The 5000-nt window shown below is 41.9% G+C and overlaps 1 protein-coding gene across 2 annotated transcripts in view; it reads right to left on the bottom strand.

Annotated features, from left to right (window-relative positions):
• The window catches only part of GOSR1 (golgi SNAP receptor complex member 1), a 124333-nt gene that overhangs the window by 47980 nt on the left and 71353 nt on the right, over positions 1-5000 (bottom strand). The window lies entirely within an intron of this gene.

A 5000-nucleotide genomic window follows, 5' to 3' on the forward strand; every position in this document is an offset into this window, starting at 1 on the left:
AGAGGTGGAATAGGCTACCAAGGGAAAACATATAGCTGGGATGATTTAGGAAAACCTGCACTGGCTGGGGGTTGGACCCGATGGCCTTTGAAGTCCCATCGTAAGGCCCCGTCACACACAGAGATAAATCTGCGGCAGATCTGTGGTTGCAGTGAAATTGTGGACAATCAGTGCCAGGTTTGTGGCTGTGTACAAATGGAACAATATGTCCATGATTTCACTGCAACCACAGATCTGCCAAAGATTTATCTTTGTGTGTGACGGGGCCTTAACTCTACCAATCCATGATTCAGATTAATCTCCCCATGGTCGGTCTCTCTCGCTATATATATATATATATATATATATATATATATATATATATATATTATATATATATAAAAATAAATAGGTAAATAGGACTGATGACATCCGAGTGCATTCTGATGTTTCACACACACCCATAGACTTGTAGGGGCGCGAGTGGGCAGAGATACTACCAATTGCTGCAAGCTCGGCAGGAGGAAAAAAAAAAAAATGCAGATCTGCTCCTCCTCAATGAATAACATTGGTTAGAGCGCAATGTCAGATTTTCTTGCATTACAATCTTCCAATTCATAAGCTCATGTGTCCACGGCCTAAAGGCTACAAAAAGAGCCAGTCAGGTCTCACACCAATACATAATGAAGTGAATTCTCTGTACACCGTCCGGTCACACACTACTATCACTTACACATTACTCCTTACATTCTAAAGTGTCAGCTCTAGAAACTGCACAATAGTTTATGGCAAACAGGGTTTGGATCGTGTGATCATTTTTCTTCATTACAAATGGTGCTCTTATATAAATCATGCATATTGGCTTGTCAGTTTATAAGGAGAATGTATTAAGGGGAAGCTGGAAATAGACTTGGGTAATATAAAGTGACAACCACTTTCTGAAACGCAGAAGAGCTGTGCAAATGGTCCGATTTGTCTTTAAAGCTGATAACACAGCAGTAGGAAAAGTGCATCGAAACTAGAACTAATAGGGCAACTTCTCATGCTGTCATGAAAATGAGTTAATGCAGTCATATACTCAGCAGCAAAATATTACAGGTTGAAAAGTAGAGATACTTAAAGGGGATGTCCACAATGGGACAACCCCAATTTGATCAAATGAAAACGCCAAATAAAACAAAAAGCCGTGTATATACAGGTGCATCTCAATAAATTAGAATATCATCAAAAAGTTTATTTATTTCAGTAATTCAATACAAAAAGGGAAACACATACATTATATAGAGTCAATACACACAGAGTGATCTATTTCACGTGTTTATTTCTGTTAATGTTGATCATTATGAAAACCCAAAAGTCATTATCTCAGAAAATTAGAATAATTACCACAAAACACATGCAAAAGCTTCCTAAGCTTTTAAAATGGTTCCTTAGTTTGGTTCAGTAGGGTACACAATCATGGGGAAGACTGCTGACTTGACAGATGTCCATTAGGCAGTCATTAACACAACACACAACGAGGGTAAACCACAAAAGATCATTGCTAAAGAAGCTGACTGTTCACAGAGTGCTGTATCCAAGCATATTAATGGAGAATTGAGTGGAAGGGAAAAGTGTGGTAGAAAAAGATGCATAAGCAACTGGGATAACTATAGCCTTGATAGGATTGTTAACAAAAGGCCATTCAAAAATTGGGGAGGGGAGGGTGGGAAGATTCACAAGGAGTGGACTACTGCTGGAGTCCGTGCTTCAAGAGCCACTACACACAGACGTATCCAGGACATGGGCTACAAGTGTCACATTCCTTGTGTCAAGCCACTCATGACCAATAGACAACACCAAAAGCGTCTTACCTGGGCCAAGGAGAAAATAGAACTGGACTGTTGCTCAGTGGTCCAAGGTGTTGTTTTCAGATGAAAGTAAATTTTGCATTTTATTTGGAATCAAGGTCCCAGAGTCTGGAGGAAGAGTGGAGAGGCCACAATCCAAGCTGCTGGAGGTCTAGTGTGGCGTTTCCACAATCAGTGATGGTTTGGGGAGCCATGTCATCTGTTGGTGTAGGTCCACTGTGTTTTATCAAGACCAAAGTCAGCGCAGCCGTCTACCAGGAAATTTTAAGAGCACTTCATGCTTCCCTCTGCCAACAAGCTTTTTGGAGATGGAAATTTCGTTTTCCAGCAGGACTTGGCACCTGTCCACACTGCCAAAAGTACCAATACCTGGTTTAATAACCACAGTATCACTGTGCTTGATTGGCCAGCAAACTCACCTGACCTAAACCCCATAGAGAATCTATGGGCTATTGTCAAGAGGAAAATGAGAGACACCAGACCCAACTATGCAGATGAGCTGAAGACTGCTATCAAAGTGCATTTTAAAAATCCACATAGTTTGGTCCACTGTGTTATAATCATATAATTCTCAGTGATAAAAAACAAAATGCAAACAGTCGCTTCAGAGAGGAAGAGGACAGGGGACTTAGTGCCACCTTTAAAGCCAATATTGACCCTTTAAAACGGCCTTGTCATATTACTTAGAATAGAAAGTGAAACAAGAAACTCAATTTTGCCCCTCATTAGTGCAAAGCTAGAAGATTGGTTGGCTGGGTTGTGAGTGAGACGTCTTTGACAGGGATATGGGTTGTCTTCCCATCCCAAATCTTGTGACAAGGCTTTTTCAAAAAGGTGAATATTGACATTTAGGATTGCGCTCTCCAAAAGATGGCACTAGAGTTCCTGATCTCTTCCTCTCTGAAGAGTATATTTACATTCTTAAAGGGAACATGTCACCAGATTTGGGGGCCTATAAGCTGCGGCCACCACCAGTGGGCCCTTATACACAGCATTCTAACATGCTGTATATAAGAGCCCAGGCCCCTGTGTAGAACAAAAAACATTTTAGAATACTCACCTAGGGGTCGGTGCGATGCAAACTGGTCAGATGGGTGGCGCCGTTCTCCGGGACCAGCGCTTCCTCTTTCAGCCATCTTCATGCTCCTTCTTCTGAAGCCGGCGTGCATGACGCGTCCTACATCATACACACTCGCCGGCATTCAAGTCCCGCGCAGGCGCACTTTGATCTGCCCTGAGCACGGCAGATCACAGTATTGTAGTGTGCCTGCACAGGACCTCACTACTGGCCTATGTGCATGACGTAGGACGCGTCATGCACGCCGGCTTCAGAAGAAAGAGGACTAAGATGGCCGAAAGAGGAGGCGCCGGTCCCGGAGAACAGCGCCACCCATTTAACCAGTTTGCATCACAAAGACCCCCTAGGTGAGTATTTATAAAGTGTTTTTTATGTTCTACACAGCAGCCTGGGCTTTTATATACAGCAGCCGCAGCTTATAGGCCCCAAATCTGGTGACAGGTTCCCTTTATATTCCAAGGGGAGCATTACATGGCCCATAAGTCTCCCTACGCCAACTTGGTGCTCTGTAGAAGAAACTATTATTATTATGATATATACATCTATACAATAGATGTCAATTATTCGTATCAAAATAATGACCATATAGGTATATATAAAATCTTTTGATCTAACAGTATAAAATATTATTTTAAAGATAACGGTGGCTCAGTGGTTAAGCACTGTTGCTTTGCAGTGCTGGGGTCCAGGGTTCAAATCCCACCAAGGACACCATGTTTGAGTGGGTTCTCTCCAAGTTCTTTGGTTTCTGCTCAAACATACATAGATCATGAGTTCAGATTGAAAGTGACAATAGGGATACTGACAAAAATGTCTGAAAAGCGCTGCGGAATAAGTTGACGCTAAATGTCTAAGCATAATAAAAAAAAAAAAAAACTAAATAAGGCATCAATATTAAAGGCAATCTGTAAGCCGTTTTGCTACTTCATCTGAGAGCTGCATAACATAGGGCACAAGAGCCGGATTACAGAGTCTATCTCACCGCTGGTATCACCAGGAGGTAGTCTGGAGCACGGAGACGCTCAAGCCGGGACGTGGATAATAATACAAAAGAACCCTCAAACATGTGCTCACCTTTATTCATTAAAATTCTTCCAATAATAGCATTGCCCAAATTTCAGTAGTTATCCACGCGCTTCAGATATCATCATGATTAGTGATGCTGCGACATCTGAATTGCGTGGATGATTTACTACTAGAATTTGGGCAATGCTGTTATTGAAAGAATTATAAAGAGTAAAGGAGAGCATAAGTTTGTGAAATTGGCGTTGTCCTGAATTATTTTTATTTTTTTTTTTTATAAAGAACCCCTGCTACAAAACTAAGATACAGCAAACATCTCCTCTAAAATCAGTGTAAAATAAAGAACTTCTGTTTTCATGTAAATACTGCAAACGGGAATTTCTCTTAGGGCGCTTTCACACTTGCGTTGAACGCCATGAGGAATTACGGTAACCGTTGCAGGAAACCGTTTTATTCCTCATAGACTTGTATTAGCTACTGATAGCAACGGATGGTCTTGCGTTGCATCTGTCAGCCGACGCCTGGCGGATGGAACGCTGCATGTAGCGTTTTTCTGCACTTGGCGGAGTGTCAAAAAAAACGCAAGCTGCAGGATTCCGTCGGCGTCCGTTGTTTTTATAATGGACGCCTATGGTGGAGGATTCCGTTAGAATCCGTCATTTGACGGGTTCCGTTAACGCAACCGTCTTTACACAACTGCGCATGCCCAGATGTGTAAAGTCAAGAAAAAAAAAAAAAACGTACGGATTACGTTATTTTGTACGATCCGTAGCATCCGTTGTGCCACTATATGCAACGCATCCAGTGCATCCGTCACACAACGCAATGCAATGGAAGCCGTTCAACACACGTGTGAAAGCAGCCTTAAGGTTTGTGACCATTCTAGTCTATTGGTATGTATGTGCTATTACGATGGACTTCAGGTTTCGGTCCGGGAGACTGAGTGCTCAGTGGATTTCCTTGCCTTGTTATTCTTGTCAGAACAAGATGCTTTGCTGACAGCTTCATCTCCAATAAAACATCACAAGCTTCTATCAGAAATAAGAAAAAAAAGGCCACTTGCTAACTAA

The sequence above is a fragment of the Anomaloglossus baeobatrachus genome, chromosome 2 (genome assembly GCF_048569485.1).
Source record: "Anomaloglossus baeobatrachus isolate aAnoBae1 chromosome 2, aAnoBae1.hap1, whole genome shotgun sequence".
NCBI classification, from domain to species: Eukaryota; Metazoa; Chordata; class Amphibia; order Anura; family Aromobatidae; genus Anomaloglossus; species Anomaloglossus baeobatrachus.